The sequence below is a fragment of the Euprymna scolopes genome, chromosome 11 (assembly GCF_053919585.1).
Source record: "Euprymna scolopes isolate OS-2025 chromosome 11, ASM5391958v1, whole genome shotgun sequence".
NCBI classification, from domain to species: domain Eukaryota; kingdom Metazoa; phylum Mollusca; class Cephalopoda; order Sepiida; family Sepiolidae; genus Euprymna; species Euprymna scolopes.
The window spans coordinates 17,808,947-17,831,836 of record NC_136492.1 but is presented as its reverse complement, the minus strand read 5'-3'; the positions used below and the strand labels follow the sequence as shown (position 1 = coordinate 17,831,836).

General features: G+C 33.5%; 1 protein-coding gene across 1 annotated transcript in view; it reads right to left on the bottom strand.

Annotated features, from left to right (window-relative positions):
• The window catches only part of LOC145287780 (polycomb protein SCMH1-like), a 121,895-nt gene extending 111,685 nt beyond the window's left edge, over nt 1–10,210 (bottom strand). Inside the window, exon 1 of the mRNA XM_080135606.1 lies at nt 9,895–10,210. The gene's annotated coding sequence lies outside the window, so the exon portion shown is untranslated. The remainder of the gene's footprint in view (nt 1–9,894) is intronic.
• Nucleotides 10,211–22,890: the final 12,680 nt, after the last annotated feature.

Below are 22,890 nucleotides of genomic sequence, written 5' to 3'. Positions count from 1 at the left end.
AAAAAAAATAAATAAATAAATAAATATACAACAAATAAATGTTACCAAAGGCAAGCTAAGTTACTTTTCTACCTGTTTGGGTAAGTTTTGTGTTAAAGTGTTTTTTTTTTTTGGGGGGGGGGTTAATATATTAGGTAGTGTAAAATCTGTTGAATTAAAACGAAAAACAAAAGGATGGTCTCGTTGAAACCATCGTGGGGTTGATAATCGCTCAAAAATAGCAAATTAAATAAAACACTGGTAGAATATTAGATTTTCGCACGATTAGTGACATTGGGTGCGTTTCTATGAGTATTTTGTTTAATTTTCAATTTTTTGAGCGATTATCAGGGCTCGAATGAGACCATTTTGTTTTTCGTTTCAACTCGACAGGTTTTACATTACCTACATTTTTAATTAAAAACACTTTAAAATAAGTTAACACAAAAACGTATCCAGGTAGGTAGACGAGTAACTTATCTTGTCTTTGGTAACATTTTGTTGTATATATTTTTCCATCCCTTTTTTGCTTTGTAGAAATCATCAAACACATGAACATTTTCTTTTTCCAAGTCCCCAACCCGAGTAAAGCCAAATACAACTAGTTAAAAGAAATAAAGGTACTCATGCACTTATTGATCCGTGCTGAAATAATAACATTATTATTTAAAAAGCCATTCTTAACATGGGGAGAGGAAGGTGTTTTGTACCTATTCTGTACTTTAAACTTACAATTGAATAAAAAAAAAAAATTTAACTTAAAAATACGATTTTAAAAAAATAGCGCGGATCAGTAAGTGCATTAGCACCGAAATAAAATAGTATTTTCAATGTAACTTCATTATTAATTGAAAACGCCACAATCCCCCCCCCCAATGTAAACACAGAATTTCTGTGTAATGCTAAACGGTATTCTACCACCACTGTACTGTGATTCTATTCGATAAATGTCGGCGCGTTACTTACGAAAAAACGGTTAATGCAAAAGCACCTGTTAAAATACACAAGTTCTATAAATGAATTCCCCCCCCCCAAAAAAAAGAACGAAAAGCATGTTTTTGTAAAACGCTCGTGAAAACTTACTGACAGCATTATTTTTATTAAATGGAGGTGAAAACTTTATTTTATGAAAAATTTTATCATTTAAAATGTCTGCCATGTATTCTATTCATGCGCCTTGTGAAACGTCAAGTGACTACGCGTGTGGCGCACGAACGTACATTTCAGTAAGAAACTGATCGCGCATAGCGTTAACGAAGGCGGTGAAATGGCGCAAAATAGTCCCAGGGTTAAGGGGTTGATACCATGCAAACGGTAAATTTGCGACAGGTTTGATTATCAGATTCGTTGTCAGCGACCTCGAATACCCTAGAAACCCAAATTAGAGTGGTCGGTGTTCTGCTGTAGCGTAAATTTACCGAAAATATGATACTTGTAGAGATTAAGATCTCCCGGTAAATTTAGAAAGCCATTCTTATCATGGTAATGGGGGGGGGATTAACCCTTGCTTCGCCGCGGACGGAACTCTCCTAAAATTAAAACAATTTGTCCGGGGATGTTAAACTGTACAAGCGCCGAAAATATTACGTCACAACCCGGAAAGTAAATACCTCCCTCTTTAAAAAGAGGAAAAAAAAAAATTTATTTAAAAAAAATTCTAATTGCCCTTTTCTCTCTCTGCAACCTCTTTTCCACAGAAGAGACGTCGAGAGACTGTCTCTGCTCTATCGTTATTTTCGAGGCAAGTGCTCGTCCTAGTTTCAATCTATGGTCCCATTTCGCCTGCAAAACTTTAACAAGCACTTGTCTAGCCACAACCACTATCAACGATTGGTGCTTTACCGTGTTATTTTTTTTAAATAGTATCAAGTTAAATTCAAATTTTACGATATCTTTTTTATTATTAAATCGCTAGCTGAAATACAGAATAGTTACAAAACTCCTCATGTTAAGAATGGCTTTCTAAATGACACCCAAATAATAAATAAGCACCCAACAATTTCTTCCACTATTTATTCCTAAAACTAAACGCAAATTCCATGAACAAAGTTTCTTTTCTAGAACTGCCCGCCTGTGGAACTGTTCTGCTTCCCAGATGACTGCAACATGGTCGTCTTAAAGTTCAATGTAAACAAGTTCTTGTTGAGCCGTCCCCTTAAATAATCAAAATATACTCAATTTCCATCACTATTTTGTTTCAGTGATCACCGTACGCTTATTAACCCTTATTCTAGAGTAGCTGTGATTAATGGTTGTTAAAAAAAAAAAAAAAAAAAATTGAGGGTTAAAATATTAAGGCATTCCATGGAATTCTAATGTTTGTCATCGAGAAACAATTGCTAATCGTTGTTTTCAAATGAGGAGAAAGAGAAGACGCATTTTAAAGGCGAATCTTTGAATGAAGAAAGGCGAGAAATTGCTTTATGCCGAAGAATTCAAAACACGCAGGAAGACGATGGCCGACAAAAATAGAAACAATTAGAATTGCATCATCAAAATAAATATTTTAGTAAAAAAATACAACGGATGGATTGGATGGATATCGGATATTTTAGAATTTTTAATAAACTCAAAAGGAAAAGATCTACCACACACACACATTCTCGTACAAGAACCTTAAATTTATAGGAAAAAATTTATTCAACGGATTTTTCTTTAATTATAATTTCGGACCGTGCTATTATATATATATATATATATATATATATATATATAATATTTATTTTTCAAGTAAAATTTTATTTTTATGATATACTTTTATTAAATTGTTAGGTGAAAGTACAGAACCCAACCTCCCTACGTTAAAAATGGGTTTCCAAATAACGTTTCAGCACGATCTGTAAACTGCAAAAGTATAACTATTCCATACGTACGTGCATAATGCTGTGTTTGTATATGCAAATGACTAGAGTGCTCAATTACCTATTGTCGGATTTGTAGTCGACGAAGTGGGAGGGGGTGGGGCGCCGGGGCGGTTTAGGCAACTCGAAGCACCAAAACACGAACTCGACATGAAAGGAAAAAAACAATGAAATCGCCTCCTTGTGTGGCAACTCGTTCACGACTTTTGAGTAAACTTATCTGAAAGTGACAAAGAATTGCCTCGGTGTTTATAACAACAACTCGCCCTTGTAACAAGAAAACTAGAACCGTCATTGTAAGAACTAACGGTGGAAGTGCACTGCACTGGTTGTCCAACCTGCAAATGGTGTTTATTCCGAAAGCCGTTCTTAACATGGGGAGGTTGAGGGTGTTTATTCCAAAAGGCATTCTTATTTTTCAACCTCCCCATGTTAATAACGGCTTTCGGATAAACACTTTGCAGGTTAGACAACCAACTGACCGAACTAACTAAAGCTGACCAACTCAATGGATATAGTCGATTCTATGCGGATGTTGTCTCATCCAATCCACATGAGTGGACAATAAACGGATAATATAAAGTCAACAGATCACGCAACTGCCAATTTATTGCTTTATTAAGATCGCTACAGGCACTACATGAGGTGTATCAGAATTTTGGGGGGAATTTTTGACACCCTAACACAAAACTGCGAAAATATAAAAAACTCGTTTCTTTTTAAAGTGGATTGTTTATTTTCTTTATGGAATATACTTCCAAAATAAACTATTAAAATTATTTAAAAAATAGAAATATTTTTTATTTAAAAAAAAAAAAGTGTTTACAAAGTGCCGGTGCGCGTTCATGCAGCCATTTTTTTTACGTATGAAATCAGTTTAATTTTATGAGTTAAATTTTTTTCAATTTTCAAAAATCTATCAAAATTTTTCTATTGGTTCAATTTTTACGATATTTTCAGGGTCAATGTGAAATTGTATGCTCTTTCAAATAAACTGAATATAATATTTTAGACAAACGTTCTTTTAAATTCACCCCTCCATTTTGGAATGTCTATTAAAATTTTAATAATTAATTTACTCACCAAAGTTTTATATATCACAAATTGAAGATAAAAGATTAAATAAAATATTCTAATTTAAAACAAAAAAAAACAGTGTCTTTTGGAAATTTACCTGTAAAGTCCAAAGTGTAAAACCATATAAAAAAAAAAATTTATAAAAAACGCTGATATTTTTTTTTCATGTTATGCTTAGATTGTCAAGTAAATATCGGACGCTGACGACAATTTTTTTCTATTACATTCAATGTTTTTTTTTTTTTTTTTTTTTTTTTTTTTTTAGATATTTAAAAAAAAATTCACTCGATAAAAAAGTATAAAAATATATCAATCAAAAACTCGTATTTACGAGAATTAAAAAAGAAAAAAATCGGTAGAGTTTTTTTTTTTTTAACGGCAAAAACTGATAAGTAAATGTTTATTTTCAACATGGAATATAAGTATAAATATGGATAAATTCTTAACAATGAACAATGTAAGTACCCATTGAATAGTATTTTTTATAGGTAAGTGATGTTTTGCAATTTATATACATAATCGAAGCAAATAAAATTTCGGTGATTTTTTAAAGAAAACCGATTTAAAAAAAAAAAAAACATTGCATAATTGGCTATTAAACCTGTTATTTTTTTTTAAATTTGGTCTTTGCTCCTTTAATTGAAAAAAAAAAAATTAGAGTTTGAATTACATTTTTCAAGTAGTTATATACTTCGAAAGATAATGAGTTGAATTATTCAAGTTCTTATCACGCATTTTTAATGGCGGCTTCTGATACATCTAGCGCTACACAAAATTCCATCAGTTTTCACCCTCCACATCGGGTTCTGGTAAGTAAAAAATACTGCACTGTTAGCATAGGTTACACGAAACCGATTATTGATGTCGATGGCTGATCGAATTAATATACCAAGTTTTAAATTTGAATCTCATTTTTCTCTGTACATGTGACTTAAAAATATTTCCTTTTGAAATATTTGGTTGGAAATTACAGGGCAGAAACGTTGTAAATATAAAGATGGGAATAGTCCGAATTATAAAACTCATCTAATAAAATTCTGAAACATTCGCTTTTATTATTTTATCTCCTATTATTGGATGATTTCCTAAAGATGCAAAAAAGCAAAATATAAAGTTGCTTTAAAAAAATAAAATCTTTATATTTTTAAGAGTTCGTTTGAAACCTCTTGAATTTGTAAGACTACTCACACCTGAGAGTACCTCTACAAGGCCATCATTCGCCCATGCATGGAGTATTGTAGCCATATCTGGGTTGGTGCATCAATAGGTGTATCAGAATTTGGGGGGAATTTATGACACCCCTAACACAAAACTGAATTCAATATAAAAAACTCGTAATTTCTTTTTAAAGAGAGTTGTTTTTCTTTATGGAATATACTTCCAAAATAAACTATTAAAGTTGTTTAAAAAATGATAGAAATATATTTTTTTTTCTTTTTTTTTAAACAGTGTTTACAAAGTGCCGGCGCGCGTTCATGCACCCATTTTTTTACGTAATGAAACCAATTGAATTTTACGAATTAAATATTTTTCAATTTTTAAACTTTAAAAATGTATCAAAATTTTTCTATTGGTTCAATTTTTACGATATTTTCAGGGTCAATGTGAAATTTTATACTCTTTCCAAGAAACCAAACACTATTTTTGATAAACGTTTTTTTTTTAATTCACCTCCTCCCATTTTGAAATGTCTATTAAAATTTTAATAATTAATTTACTCAAAGTTTTATACATCACAAATTGAAGATAAAAGATCAATAAAATATTCTAATTTAAAAAAAAAAAAAAAAAAAAAAGTGTCTTTTGGAAATTTACCTGTAAAATCCAAAGTGTAAAACCATTTTTTTTTTAAAACCACGCTGATTTCTTTTTAAGTGGAAGCTTATTTTATGCTTAGAATGTCAAGTAAATATCAGATGCTTACAATTTTTTTTATTTCATTCAATGTTTTCTTTTTTTAGATATTTAAAAAACAAAATTCACTCGATAAAGAAGTATTAAAATATATCAATCAAAAATTCATGTATTTCATTAAGAAAATAAAATTTTATTTTTAAAATCGTTCAACTGTTTTTTTTGTTTAACAGCAAAAACTTCTAACTGAATGCGTTCAGTTTTTAACTATGGAGGCACCAAAATACTAATTTTGGTTTACAGCACGCAATAAAAAGAGATTAATTATGTCCCTTTAAAGCCACCGGAAGATAAAGGCAAATAAAATCAGACTTGTCTCCCTTTATTTGAACGGTTAAAAAAATGATCAGAGTTTGCATTTTTTTTTTTAAATCCTTGTTTAAAAAAGTATTTTATTTAAAAAGGACATAGAATATAAGTATAAATATGGATAAATTCTTAACAATGAATTGAAGTACTCATCAAATAGTAGTTTTTATAGGCAAGTGATTTTTTGGAATTTATATTTTTATAATCGAAGTAAAATTTTGTTGATTTTCTTTAAATCTTTTTTAAAGAAAACCGATTTAAAAAAGACAAATATTGCATAATTTGCTATTAAACCTGTTATTTTTTTTTTTAATTTTTGGTCTTTGCTCCTTTAATTAAAAAAAAATTAGGGTTTGAATTATATTTTTCAAGAAGTTATAAGCTTTGAAAGACAGTAAGTCTAAATATTCCAGTGTTTACCGCGAATTTTTAATGACGATTTCTAACACTGCTAGTGCATCAACCATTAGTCTCTTCCTCTAAGATAAGGTCCAAAAAAAAGTTGTCAATCTAATCGGTCCCACTTAATCAACTAAGCTCCAGACCCTGTCCCATCACCACAATATTGCATCATTGTGCCTGTTTTACAAATATTTTAATGGAATGTGTTCTGATGAACTCATTTCACTTGTATCCCCCACAAACCCGCTTAACAATTGTTGTCCCTAAATGCCAGAAAGCTTCCTATTCTAATAGTTTCTCCCCTCGAACAGCTACTAGACTTTGGAATTCCCTTCCTGATGCCTGCTTCCCTGGCTGTACTGATATGCAGAAGTTTATATGTAACAAACAAATATCTTGTTAATCTTTCCTAGACATGGCCCCAAATAGTAGCCCCTTATGTCCAAGTGGCGATATGCTTTGTAAGGAGTGAATAGGAGTAAAAAGCTTTAAAATAATTTATAAATCAAATAATTTTTGAGAAAATAAAAAGGGCAAACTTGGGACGCTGAAAACATACATAACACAAATGATTAAATAAATTTACACATTTTTGTATAATTTTTTTAAACATTAATTCAAATCATGATGCTTATTAAATTGTACCGCGCTATTTTATTTTTTAAATAATACAATATCTCTTTATTAAATTGTTAGGTGAAAGTACAGAATAGTTACAAAACACCTTCCCCCTTCCCGTTGTTAAGAACGGCTTTCTAAATATTTCAGCACGATACAATAAATAAGTGTATAAGTACCTAAAATACAAACGGTAAATTTTTTTACTTATTTTCTACCTTAACAATCACATTTAAAATTATGACTATTACAGGTTTTTAGATATGCTGAAAACGAATATCGCATTTGAATTTTCCGCAAACAAACAGTTTTCCGGATATTGAGCAATATAATTCCTTATTATAAGTGGTGGTTATTGCTGTACGCGTAAGCGCGCGCATTTTTGGTCCTTTATTTTCTCTAAAATAATTAGCCAAAAATATGCGCGAGCTTACGCATACAACAACGAACACACACCACTTATAACATAAGGAATAACATTGCTTAATATCTGGAAAACTGTTTGCGGAAGATTCAAAACTGATGTTCGTTTTCAGCATACCTGAAAACCTATAAAAGTCATCATTTTAAAGATGATTGTTAATGTGGGAAGTAAAAATTTACAAAAATAAAATTTTAAAAAAGCCTATTTAATCTATATTTTTGGTATTTTTTACGATCTGCCCCAACATGTTAAGAACGGCTTTCGGAATAAACGCCCTCCAACCTCCCTAGGTTAAGGACGGCTTTCGAGGTTGGGAGGGGGGTATTCAGAAAACCGTTCTTAACATGAGGTTGGGGGGTTTATAATATGCTGGGGCAGTGGGGCAGTAGGGGCACGTCGTAAAAATTTACCATATTTTTGATTTGGTTGTTGAAACATTTTAAACAATGGAATTTTAAAAGCTTACAAATTGAATTATTTTTTAGAGAAAATAAAAGAGCCAACGTGTACAATGCGCACCCCCCTTATATTTTTTATCCTTTTCAGCGGATTATCGATTGGACACTAATCTACCAGATTATAAAAAAGTCAATATTTAGACATTTGAAAGGGGTGCTCAGTTTTTAATTACAACGTTCTCATAAATTGATCCCCCATATTGGAAACACTTAACGAGAAAATATTAAAAAAAACAAGAGCAGATTTTGGACGCTGAAAACGTACACAATCAACAAATTATAAAATTTGTTAATATTTCATTTTTTTTTTTTTTAGTATAATTTTGTAAATTAGTAAAAATAACATTTTTAAAAAAAGCCATCAATTTCTATTAAATGGAGACGATGTCATAGTAAATATTTACCATGTTTTATAGTATGCAATGATTTACAATAAAATTGTTACTTCGTATGTTTCTAGCGACTACGTGACTCGCATTTGTTTTGATCGAATATTTTATTCAAAATCAAAAACGCAATAGCGCAAAATTGAAAGAATCGATATTAAATCTTTATTTTTCCCCTCCATTTTGCTAAGACATCTTTAATCCCAATGGAATGTTGGGCAACTTGGGCACTTCTGCAGAATACGAACCGTGCTGGAATAACGTTATTTAGAAACCCATTCTTAACAAAAGGGTGGATCTTTTTTTTTTTTTTTTTTTTAAATTCTGTACTTTCACCTAACAATAAGATACTTTCGCCTTGGGTCAAGATCGAAGTGCAGTATCTGTTCTGATGCGTCGCTACACTTCAATTTTTTGTTCCCAGTTAGTGGAGAAGAAATCCTTCACGATCGAGACAATTTACTTTTATTCTTTTCTCCACATTAAAAAACGACTTTGGTGTCTAACTCTCTGCTGACCTCGTGGGAAGGAAAAGTAATTAGGAACAATAAGACACTGTAAAAATTGACATTAACTTGAAAATCCTATCTCAAAAAAAAAAAAAAAAAAAAACTGCACAAGCACAAGCACCGAATAAAAATGATCGTATTAAGAATTTGTGTATTTTTTGTAAAAAAAAAAAAAAAAAAAAAAATGAATTGGCCATGTTGAAAAACGTACATAACCATTGTTTTTAAATGCTACATTAAAAGTTATATTGAAGATTTCAGCTTTATTTTCACTAGAACAAGATTATCTTAATTGAATTAGTTCTAGTTTTATAAAAACTTGGTTAAAATAATTTAATGGTCAAACAATATCGTAGGCACTTGAGCATTTTCAAATTGTTTTTATTTTAGGGGAGTTCCGTCTGCATCAAGAGAAGAGTTGTTCCCACTTCATGTTAAGCCATTTCTAAATTTGCACAGGAATGTTAAAAGTGTACAAGTGTTAAGTATGGTATATTTTTTACGGTATTGTTTGTAAATTAAATTATTAATTGAACCAAACTTGGATTAATTTGGTTACGATTATATTGCATTGTTGCAGTCATTTTATAAACTGAAATCTTCGATATCAGGATTTTTTTTAAACGTTAATTTATATCAAGTTAATTGGTCATGACATATTTAATCACAAATTGGTCAGTTTAAAAGCGAAATTTTTCAAAATACACAATTTATAAACATGTAACAAGGTTGATATGGAATAATTTTTTTTTTAAAGCTTTAAGGGTTAATAATAATTTAAGTAAAACTCTAATCGTCTTATATATACCTATGTACATAAAATAAATCGGTTATAATATTAAAATAAGTCGCATTATTTTTATATAGTTTCATTGAAGGTGGCATCAAAATTTAGGAGAGGGAAGAAAAAAAAAAAAAAAAAAAAAACGCGGGACGATAAGTTTCAATTCGTCTTACCTGCAACGGCTCTTTTCTTTCTTCTCTCCAATGTAGTTATTTTGACGGTTTCAAAGTGGGACAAAAGAAGGGGGGAACAATAGTAACGTAGAATCTCACGTTGGTTGTTTTAATCGAGACTGCAAGCAACAAAATTACGAGAAACTTCCCGAACAGTTTTTCGCCATGTTAATATGACGACGCCATGTTTGTTAGTGAAAGAACCTCATTCCAACGATCGTGTTCGAGAATTCAAACCCGTGAACCGGAATGCTATTTTTTACGCAACAGGATTCCTTCGCTCGTTACTCCTCCTACGTCTTTAAAATCTACTCCTACTCCTATTCCTTTAAACCTACTCCCACTCTTATTCTTCCTTTTTGGAATACTTCTCCTACTCCAAGCATACACCTCCGTTTCCTTCTGCGTTTTTACTATAACCACCATCACGGACACCGTAAAGCAATCTTAATCACTGAAAAATGACGTCTTACATGTGGTAAACAAGCAAGATCTGTCAAACAGATATTGTGTGAGAGATTGAACAAATCATTAGAAAACTTTTTTGATGCATTTAAAAAGAGAAAAAAATGGGAACACGATTTATACTGAAACTGGAATACATTACAATTAAAATAATAAAAGAAGTTTAATCTTTTAAACCATGCTATGTTTATTTACAAAACAGGGCAACTTTTCTTTTTAAATTAATTCTTGTTTTCTTTCTTTATTAATATTAAATAAAGTTCAGTTTCTGTCTAAATAGTGTTTCTTATTTTTTTTTTCTTTTTAAAAGCATTTCTAATGCTTTTTTAAGCTCTCATTCATTATCGACAGACTGTTAGACAGATGCTTGCTTGCTTGCTTACTACGTGCATGACATCATTTTTAATGAACAGGCCTACTTTGCGGAGGTCGTGACTCTACTCCTACTCTATTTCTTCCCAAACCTACTCCTCCTTCTATACTTTTACTATGACCGCAACTCTCACTGTTACTGATTACTACTACTACTACTATTACTATTTCTACTCCCGCTGTGCATTTCGTCACACCTTCCTTTAACTGTGTTTATACCTCCTACTCATTTAATAATTAAGAAGGAGGAACTCAATAACTCCTCCTCCTTCTTCCGCCACCGAGTTGTTCATCTCCTTTGAACTCCATGCTCGCATTTTTTCATGTCTTTTTCTTTACAACCACCTTCTTCATCTTTTAATATTTTTATTTTGATTATTCAAATCTTATTTTTCTTTCTTTTTTTCTTAAAAATAATCGTTTACTTTCTTCTGTATTTAAAAAAAGAAAGAAAAAAAATGCTAACTACCTTTCTTTCTGTTCACACAATATATTGATTTTTTAAACTTGGTTTCACTTTGGTTTTTAATAATTTTAAACCGAAGAAATATGGCAAATCGCAACTTTTTTCTCTTCAGACATTAATTATTATAATGTGAATTTGACGTAATTCTAGAACCATTTTTTGTATGTAGTCTCGACGTATATTGTCCAAATTAAGAAATGTACACGCCAATGACAAAAGCGAATGAAGTAAAACACGTGGCCTACTGGCCTGGCTGAGAGAATATTTCTGAATAAATTAATCCACAAGATTTATTTTAAAACACTCATCCGACGCTGTCCGGGAATCATTTTTTTGGGGGGAGAGGGGGAGGGCTTGTTAAGATAGAGTCGACAGGTCGATTTTTTTAAATATGTGGTTTGGTTGTGAACCGAAAATGTCGAAAATATTAATATATCCAAAAATGACGAAAATTCATCGAGTTAAAAAAAAAACATCAGCCATTAAAGTAGCAAAAAGAGAGATAAGTTAAGTATGTCATGTCACCTGTATTCGCAATCTTCAAGGCGTTCAAGTATAGTGAAAATGGAATTTCCCCCAAAATTTTCTCTTCGATGAATTTTCTTAATTTTGAGATATATTACTATTTTCGACATAACAATTAAATAAGTACTGTTGTTTTTGCTAAAGGACATTTTTTAATCAATCTGTCGACTCAATCTTAACAAGCACCTATTTTTGTTATACTTCGACCATTTTTTTTTTTTTTTTGCCAAAATATTATTGTTATTTTATAATAGACAGGAGTACGAAAAATTGATTTAAAAAAAACAAACAAAGAAACAAATATATAACAAATAAATATTATCAAAAATAAGATAAGTTACTCTTTTGCCTAACTGGATACATTTTAGTATTTACTTATTTTAAAAACGTCCGTTTGGTTCGAAAAAAAAATAAAATAAAATAAGTGTCTAACGTTACATGAGAACAAGAAAAAAATGGCCGAAAATTGACTCTTACGTCTTTGAAGTTTCGCTAATGACTTAAAAATAAAACAAGATACTGTTAGAAACCCAACCCAACCCACCCAATAAATGTCACCGTAACATTTTTGGGTAGGTTTCTACCACTATTTTGTTTTATTTATTTATTTATTTATTTATTTATTTATTTACATAATTATCACGTAACGCTAGACACTAATTGTTTTTCAAATAGAATAAACGTTTTAAAATAAGCAAAACGCTAAAGACTTATCCAGCTAGGTAGAAAAGTAGGTAACATTTATTTGTTTTTGTTTTTATTTTACAACTTGTGTCTACTGTTGTGAGAAATTCCAGATACAACCGCCATCTTTCTTGGTAGGCCGCCTACACAGTGCTAGTAACTGGTCCGTGATTGGTTAAATTTGAATGAGTCAAGTAAATTACTTGGCACCCTTTTTTGTAACATGCTTTTATTTTTCAGTCTAACAGAAACTCGGCATCGGGATAGACTCAACACAGCGGTTCTCTCTTGAGGGAGCCAAGACAATTCCTTCATGGACACCAAATAGTAGGTGAACGAAGGCCACATCTCTACAAGCAGAGACAACTTCTATTGCTGTATTTATGCTAATTGAGGACGACATTCAAGAACTGTTCTGCATGTTTATTTACCAAATATTGGATCTTATCTCAATTCATCTTAAGTCCCAAGGGGCTCATACTATGCCTAATTATAGGCGCCATCATTCCCGCCGAGTTTACATTTTACATTCATGGATCCTTCCAAAGGAACAAGGAACTAACATTCCAACAATAGGAATTTTTTTTTTTTTTTTTTTTTACATAGGCGTCACCACTTACCAAGGCCGATAGGCCACTCAAGGATAAGGGTTAAAGAGTGTACAGTAGTCAAAAGGACAATATAGTAATCGATAATGGAAGTTCGGTAAATTTGTTAACTTTAGTGGAACGGCTCATCAGAAACTTGTTCACGTTGGACTTGAAGACAATCATATTATAGACAGCTGGAAAGCAGGAAAACGGAAGACAATTCCACAGGCGTGCAGTTCTAAGAAAGAAGCTTTGATCATGGAATCTATGTTTAGGTTTAGGCACAGATAAAGAGTGTGGAAAATTATTGATAATGTTTTCAGCTAGTCTAGTGTTTCTTGTGAAAGTTTGGCGAGGGGGACCATAGATTGAAGCCCAGTCGAACACTTTCCATGAAAATAACAATAAAGCAGAGACAAACTCGCAACATCTCTTCTGTGAGATAGAGGTTGCAGCGAAGAGAAAAGGACATCTCCCACCAGGCCACAAAGTCTATTTTGAACCCTATCAAGGCAGGACAAGTCCTTTCTAGCAGCTCCTGCCCATATGTGGCAACAGTATTCCATCCTTGGACGTATCTGGCTCTTATATAGATAGAGAATTCGAACTAAAGGCTCCGTGCATATGGAAGCAAATCGGGCCACCGTTTTGCAAAAGGACGATACCAGAGCCAAAGAACTTTCATTGCTGTTACTTGTGAATAAATTTTGAGTTTGAAAAGGTATGGCTTTTGTTTGTGAAATTCATTTGCTTCTGCAGGGAGGAAATTAAGATGTGTGAGAAAGAAATTTCTCACATTGTAAAATAATGTTGGAAATTTATGTTTTCAGATAAATTTGACATGAAACGAGAGCCCACAAAAAATTAAAAAAAATAAAAGTGCAAAATAAAAAGGGGGAGCAAACGAATAAAGTTGAAAGAGGTATTGTTTAAAATGGAGAAAAGATTTTATTTATAGGTTGCAAATTATGGCACTTCAGCATGTCAGAGACATATTACCAACAGAGACGAGTTATCAACTCCTGTTCTTCGAAAGAGAACTGACGTCTAGCGGCCATTATATGAACTTCAAATATAAACTAAGTGTTTACGATAACGTAAAAATATATAATAACAAAATAAATAACACAAAAATATATGAAAATCGAAACATTTATTCTATAAAAAATGTATCAAAATATAATTTTAATATATTTAATGTATTAATTTCTTTTCAATGATTCATAACTGAAAGTAAAATAATAAATATGATAATGTATAAATTGTTTTTAAAATTATTTGGTGTTTTTTTTACAGTAAGGTTGTATAAAAATGTAGCAAAATATAATTTAATAAACGCGAAATATTTATAGAAGTTTAAGAATATTCTTTTTTGTTGTTGTTTTGTTTTGTTTTTTGGACAGAACGATTGTATAAAAATATAGCAAAATATAATTTTAGTTTGCATGCACTTTTAGAAAAGGAAGAGTTATCGACTCCTGTTCTTTGGCTGACAAGTGATATCTGTCGGCGGTTCTTGAAACTAAAATACACACAATTGCCTCATGTCACTGACATGCAGACGTGCCCAAATTATTCCCCCTTGCAGGTCCTCAAAAAAAAAAAAAAAAAAACGCCAAGTAACAAAAAATAGCAAAAAAAAAAAAAAAAAAAACTAGTTCATAAGTTGTAAATGTCTCTACAATGAATAACTACCATTAAAACGAAAATTAAGAATTAGTACTTCCAAAAACATGCCCACAATAAATTCAATGGAACGTACACACAAGCTTGAAGATAGTCATTTGCTTTTTCTTTAACTGTCAGTTTAAAGGCTTCGAAATTACTTCAAATTTCTTTCACTCAAAATATGCATGTACCGTTGCCATGTATATAAAAAATTGTAAGTAAGTGTTCGCCTCGTCGGGATCAGTGTTTTTTTCTTACAGACTTGTATTTCCAAAAGGAAAGGCTCAGGAATCCTTGTCCACGGCAGGCAATGAAGCACGCGTCCACTCTCCTTGGTGGCAGGATTCGAAAATGATTTTTGTGTTGGATTCCATGACGTCATTCAATAGGAGCCAGCCTTGCTTTTTATTAAAAATTGATGGTAGTTTCATATTAATATCAAAATGTCTGAAACCAAGTTTAATAAAGGTACAAAATATAACAAATATAATGTCTGGACCGGAATAAAAAATATAACATATAGATACATGGGGGTACACAATCGTTGGTATAAAAAAATTCCAACACCCTCCCCTAAAAAGAAATGGCAGTCGGCCTGCAGTTAAATGAACACCTGTAAATTTTACGATACAATATTTCAATACCACACGATGTACAGCCGGAACATCTCCAGGAAACGCAAAAGAGAACAAAATAGCACAAAATTTCAACTCGGACTATTCTATACAAATTCACATAAGATATATAAAACAGGTTCAAGGTTAGAACTGAGGAACCCCCAACTAGATCCACAAATTTAAAAACTGATGAACAGAAGCACTGTCACAACAGCAGTTTGAAAGGAGGATATTTCGCCAGATAATTGGCTGTGCACATAAAAGGGTATAAAGGCTTGAGAAGTTTGTAATAATAATCTTTCTATATATCTATAAAAGTGAAAATGTCTGTGTGTGTGTGTGTGTGTGTGTGTGTGTGTGTGTGTGTGTGTGTGTGTGTGTAAGTCTGTCTGTCTGTGTACATTTCTCTAAACAATAACTCTGTCAATTTTCGGTCTACAGACACGAGATTTGACGTAAAGGGTATTGAGATTTATGAAAATCTTTTTAATCGGGTTTTGGGCAGAAATTTGGCTGTTAAGGGGTCAAAGTTTAACTTTGCTAAATTGACCATAGATTTTCAGTTTTCAGAAAATATTTACCTCCCTTTTGTTACAATTAGAACTCTCCTGTTTCTTTCTTTTTTTTTCTTTTTTTTTTTTTGCAAGACTCAATTTTCACTAATTGTCTTTGAAAAATATTTCCATTAATAATTAATTTTCTACCTTATCGTTTTTCATAATTTTTGAATATGTTCATTACTGTAACAGGACAACTCAGTAGATACCGTTGGTTTCACTTAAAATTCAGTGTTTTAATTTTCGAACTTCACTACAATAACAAAGAAGAACCTAAAACGTTCGATCTTTTAGCATGTGAGGATTTGCTAATAATTTTAGAACTAAAAATAACTTTATTTGACAGTTTAAATGCTTTTAAACATTGAATAGTCACAAACCATACATTACGACCATGTACTCCCTACAGTCACCTACCTTGAAAATGCTGCTGTGAAACCTGACATAGTTATATGGAATAAGTCAGAAAGAGTTGCAACCTTGATTGAAGTGAGTGTTCCTAATGATGGCGGTCTGAACAGAGCTGAAATAGAGAAACAGACCAAATACCAATGTCTCATGTATGATATGAAAAGAAACTGGAACCTTAAGGGGATATCGATCATACCAGTTATCATAGGTGCCACAAGACTTATGGAGAAGAACCTGAAGTCCTATCTAACTAATATTCCTGGTGAACCAAGTGCAAAAGAGATTCAGACAATTGCACTTAAGGGAACAGCGAGGATACTAAAAAGAGCTCTCGGTTGGTTTCAATAAAAAAGCGGGGCAATGTTGGCAGCTGGTTTGGCTGCCCCATACCCAGCATTACAATCTTCAAAGGAAGAAAAATAAAAAAAAAATAAAAAATATTTTTTCTTTTTTTTTAAATAATTAACAAAATCTTAGGCAATATGGGCTTTCATAGCAAACCAGCCGTCCTTTGCTGCTGCCGATATCTTCCCGTGTGCACATATGCACAACGTTACAAATATTTTACCTAAAAATGGAAATGCATTTTGATGGATTCAATATCATAATTAAATTATCTTTTTAAATATGATTTTTTTTTTTCACTTTCGTTTTAGTACTTTACTAGCAGAGAGACTGACGTTGCCCGGGATTGAATGGCGATATCTCACAGTACTATATGTTTATTGTCATCAAAATCTGTGAAATCACCTGGGAAAAGGTTTCACATGCCTTCATGCAGTAACCTAGTTCAAAATATATGCTATTCTACTAGAAAACCTATTGTTTCTTTTATAAAATTATTTTATATAAACTTCTTTCCAGTTAACAAAAAAAAAACAGTAAAGAATTTAAGGGTTTGAACCTACAAACAACATCATGCAAAAAAAAAACAAAAAAAAACGCATAAATTTTCAAGTCTTATCAAATTCTTTGCAGTTAATGAAAAAAAAATTAAGAAATGTACATGTGGAGTCTAAACCTACAGACCACGTTATGCAAAAAAAACAAAAAAAAAAAAAAACATGCTATCAAACACGGAATTTTCACGGCCCATTGTTCTATCATTGCTGCTAAGCGACAACATGGAAAAAATGGCTTTACTGATGATAGATAAATTAAAATAACGGTTTTGATTATCGATTATCGGTAATTATCAGAGGTATTCTGAGACAAAACTTAACTAAGATCACTCCCAGCCTTATACACTAAAGTTCTGTAAATTTTAAAGAAAATCTGTTCAGCCATTTTGCAGTCTATAAGAAACGAACTCGCACACACACACACACACACACACACACACACACACACACACACACACACACAAATATATAATTGTAGAGATATTGTTGCAATTTCGATAACGCAGTCTTAAAAAATACCTTTTATGAATCCTCCAAGACTAACCCTAAATCTGTTGTAAGTGGTTTTCAAGAAAATAACATCCCTTTCATTAATACTAACATTAATTCATGATGGCATTCCTTATCACTACGTTTGGAGTGGTGATCCCTAACCCTAACCCTAACACTAAGTCAGATGTGGCTGTTGAAAACAACAGAGACAGAAAATGTTGTTTTCATGTATCGACTCTCAATTGGGCAAAGGCTAATCACAGCACAAGAGATAGTTACTTTTAAATCTTGCACATAATATAAAAACCCAAACACAACATTTTTCTTCCTCTTTCCTCTTGCACATCACAATGAGTGGTCTTAATAATGATAACAAGTGTAGGTCCTGCTACACAGAAGTAGAGAGTGTGAGCCACCTGACATCCAATTGTAAGGTTCTGTTGGGGGACAGCAATTATACAATGTAACACAATCAATGATCTGTAAAAGTTGAATATCAAATGTAGCAGCAAGTCCTAGGACCATTTACCAGAAAGAACAGTTGGAAATAAGTCATACACCATCCACGATGACTATGCAATTTCTACAGCTATGTGTCTAGAAAACGGAGCTATAGTCACAAGAAGACAAGAAGGAGAATGAAGCAACCCTAGTAGAAGTCAAGTGTGGTTTGGTTGTTTTGTTTTACGACATATCAACCCTTTTTGGGTTATTTAATGCAAAATCCAGTTATTTTGGAAATAGTATTCATGTTGCATCCAGTTATTTTGTAGAAGGTTTTTATTCTTCAAATTTTTTGTATCTTCAATCGTTAGTTTGTAGTGTTTGGTTTGGTTGCTTTATAGTGGATTTTACCGTTTTTGTTCCCTGCCCTGCAGAACATGAATGAGTTTTGCAATGAGAGAGGGAAAAGGGTTACAGTATTAATGTTTGGTACATTTTAAGTTAGGAAACCAGTCAGGAAGTGGGGGAGATAGAAAGAGAAAAGAGGAATTGGGAGGAAGGAAAAGGGGGAAAAGGTGGGTTCTTGTTTTTTTTGTTTTTGGTTTTGCAGAACATAATTAAGTTTTGCAAAGAGAAGTAGAAAAACACAAAGCATCAATGTTAGGTGCAGTTCGTTTCAGGAAGCCAATATCTTCAGACAGCCTGATCTGGTAACACCCATAGTAGAAGTTATTGTTTTTGATGATGCTGTAGGAAGAAGATAACGAAACACCAAGGTCTTATGTATGACATGAAAAGAAACTGAAATCTTAGGAAGATCTCCATTATTCCAGTAAGAAATTACAGTAATTATAGAAGCAACAAGACTCATGAAAAAGAATTCTAAAAACTACCTGGCGAATATACCTAGTGAACCAAGTGCAAGAGAGATACAAACAATTGCACTTTTAAAGGGACGGTTAGAATCTTAAAAAGATTTCTTAGTTGGAATATCTGAGATCTTGGGTGAATGTCTGACATCTGATAGGATGCCCCATTCCTGGCTAGAACAAAATGATAAGAAATTGGGGGGAAAAATGCCCCTCGGCAACGAGCACAAAAAATGACTAGACATTCATGAACTTCTGTACGCCAAACAAACCAACGTGCACGTTCCTCACTGAATGCAGGTGCACTCAAATTTCTACACACATTCTCTCTTGCTAGAAAAATAAGCAAACTAATGTACTTTGACATCTGTCAGTATTTCATTGCGTGCCTGTGATTGCTGAGGGTGCGATCACTGGCTCACACAAATATAAAAATAAAATAGAAGAATGCAAACTCACAAGAGAAGACAACTGTATAAATTAGTTATGCTCTGTGTGTGATAAAGGATCCCAAATGTTACCTGTGTATAGATGTCTGTCGAGACATGTTTGTCAGTTGGTTGATCAGTTCATACCTTCATCCATTAAAGCTCTATCTGTTCCTGCCAGACTTTGACCCCGATCTTTTCAATCTCTGACTCCAGAAAACAACCAACAACAAATAACTTCACTCACTTTTTTCCGTTGAAATAAAAGACCTTGGTTGGTTGGTTGGTTGGTTGTTTTTGTTTTACAGCATATCAACCCTTTTCAGGTTATTTAATGTTGAATCCAGTGATTTTGAAGAAAATTTTTTTGAATAGAATATTTTTGTTGTTTTATAAGTCGGTTTCTATTTAACCCATAGTTGGGACCTTAACAGGCACTAGCATTCCGGGTCAGAGTGGACCTGGGAGCAATGGTAATTAAAGGGTGGCTCCACACTCTCCAAAGCCCGCAAGTTGGGGCCTCACCACTGGATATAGTTTAAGATCATATCCAGGACCCCCATTGAGGGACTTTTACCCTCTGCAGGGGGGCAGTCGGCGTATTCTAATGCCCCACTGACAGGGCCAATAAAAGACCTTGATTTTGGTTGATCAGTTCATACCCTCATCCATTAAAGCTCTATCTGTTCCTGCCAGACTTTGACTCTGATCTTTTCAATCTCTCTTGGGGAACCTTCAAGCTGCAAACTGTCAACAACCGTCTGAAAAACTGTCCTCAAAGTAACTCTGACTCCAGAAAACAACCAACGACAAATAACTTCACTCACTTTTCCCGTTGAAATAAAAGACCTTGATTTCTAGTTTAACATGATCCTCAATCTATGCACATGTTGTTCTTTTTCTCATCTTTTTCCTTGCCATGAAGTCATCTCTTACATGGCTTAGTCATTTGCATACGGCTGCCATACCCCCGCACATGCTCTGTTACATTAAATGTTTACTATGATGCCTGCTAACTGAACAACTCAACCGGTATCAATCATTAATTAGGTTTTCCTTTCAACATGATTACAGCATGATTGACCAATCTGTCTGGCACACATCCCATAGACAAACTGACTGAAACTTTAGTTTCTTTGTCGACTTGGGGAACACTCCAAGCCACAAACCATCATGAACCATCCCAAACTAAAAAACTGTCCTTAAACTAACTTTGACTCCTAAATTTATTGACTCAAAATTGGAAATGCTATGTTCGGTCTTTTGTCTTAGTCCTTGTCACGTCTAATTAATATAACCTGACTACTTCCGCATTTTCCCTATCAGCTACTTCTAGCTTACTAATTGGAGATTGACCATCGATTGTCTTGAGAGTTCAAAAAGATCTTGACGCCACCCCCCTCCTCCCCCATGAATCGTCTTTTTACTAATCGCACTTCCGGCACTTTTGTTCTGCTAAAGAATTATTTTCTCCCGTTGCCGAGGATCTTGGTTTTGGGTAGGAGAGGAGAGAATGTCAATAATATCAATGTTGCATGTGCATGAGTGTATGGATGACTATTACTGCTGCTGCTGTTTCTAAATTTTTTTAACGCTATTTTTATAATTATGAAATCTGTAGCAGTTACATGACAAAAGATATATATTTTTTCATATGTGCGTAGTAATGTGTTGTAATTTGGATGGTGCAAACAGGCTTGCATATGGATACACAGGCAATCAGCGCATTACTACATATGATTGCCGCCCAAAGCCAAGATGCACATTAAATAGAAAGGTTTGAGTCAAGATGCAAATCTGACAGGACGCTGCATTGTATATTACATCTCCTGCTAATTTTTGGCAAGGAGGACGAGATGCAACTTTATACTTAAGATCAACTGGAATTGCAACGTTATACACATGTTAACAAAAGATAGAAAATAACTCAATTTTTTTTTTTTAATTGGAACAACAGAAATTTATTTCCACCTCTTTAACGTGATCCTCAGTCAGCGCACAAGTTCTATTTTTTATAATTTTTTTCTTTTTCCTTGTCGTGACGTCACTTTGCACACAGCTTTGTCATTTGCATGCAGTTGCCATATGCATATTCATGCTCTGCTATAGTGGAGAACTAAGTAAATAGGCAATTTTTAATGAGTAACTTTTTGCATGACTGTTCGTCATTTTAATTTCTTGAATTTAGATTTGATTACTTATAAAACTAGTTAGTTACCTACCTGTAACTGTGGCAACATTCACCTGAGATGGGTTGAGCTGGCCTCCATGGTGTTAACTGTATCTCGCATCAAAGCCATCCACCCCTGTCGGTCAGCAGGAGAGTAGATGGCATGATCCAGCCATTCGCAGTTTCAGCGACAGACACCAAACACACAAGAACCAGACGTAATCTCCATATCTGCTTTTACTGTCACAAGCCAAGTCTTAAGTTGGCCACCTTGGCGCTTCTTTCAACCAGTGAGTACAATGGGTACCAAAAATTGATGTACGAACTCATCCCCTGACCGACACAGCACATGACCTAACCACTAGAGTCTCCTTTTCTTGTCTTAAGTTGGCCACTGTTGTGGGGAACCATCCTCCAAATGGACTAATCCATCGTCCATATAAACTTTACGCATGACGATCCCAAGCAGGGATTTAATTCCAGAGTGACTCTTGCATGCTCAGTGAAGTACCTACACTGTTCGTTTGTAACCTTTCCGTTTTTCATGTAATACATGTTTAAACTGTTCTCCGTTGTTTTGTTCTTCTTTGTGGCTACTTGCAAGCCATAACAGCTACCTTGGCACTTCTTCCAACCAGTGGGTGTAATGGGTGCCACGAATTGACGGATCAACTCATCCCCCGGCTGGCGCAGCACATGACCGAACCACTAGAGTCTCCTTTTCAGCAGAGTTTCCTCCATGCCAAGGATGTTACATTTAGTACCTATGGTCGAGTTAGGGATCCGGTCAGAGAGGCTAATGAAGATCCTCTCTGCGCAGTGGCTAGCTCTCACATCCATAGAGAAGAATTGTTCTGACTATGGCCTTGTAGATCCGCAGCTTTGTGCTAGGTCTTATCTCCTGGTGAGACCACAGTCGTTTTTGAAGATGGATGAAGGCAGGTTGATACTGGTGATGATTTTATCTTTCACTTGACCGGTGTCTGTAAAATTGGTGCCAAGGTATTTGAAGTTTTCGACCTCCTCCTCCTCCACAGTTTCATCATCGAGGGTTACGGCCACTCAGTCAGGGGACGTTACAAGAGAGGATTTTCGTCTTAGAAGCATTGATTCTCATTCTAACTATTTTAGTCATGTTACAACTACAGTTTTTATTGAACTTTCATTTTTTTACTATGTTGTGTGACGTTTACACACGTGTTACATGTACAGTTTGTCGCAAGAAAACAACCGACAAGGTATAACTTGACTCACTTTTTCCTGTTGAAACAAAAGACTTTCACTCCACCTTCTCTAATGTGATCCTCGATCTGCACACATGTTCTCCTTTTTGGAA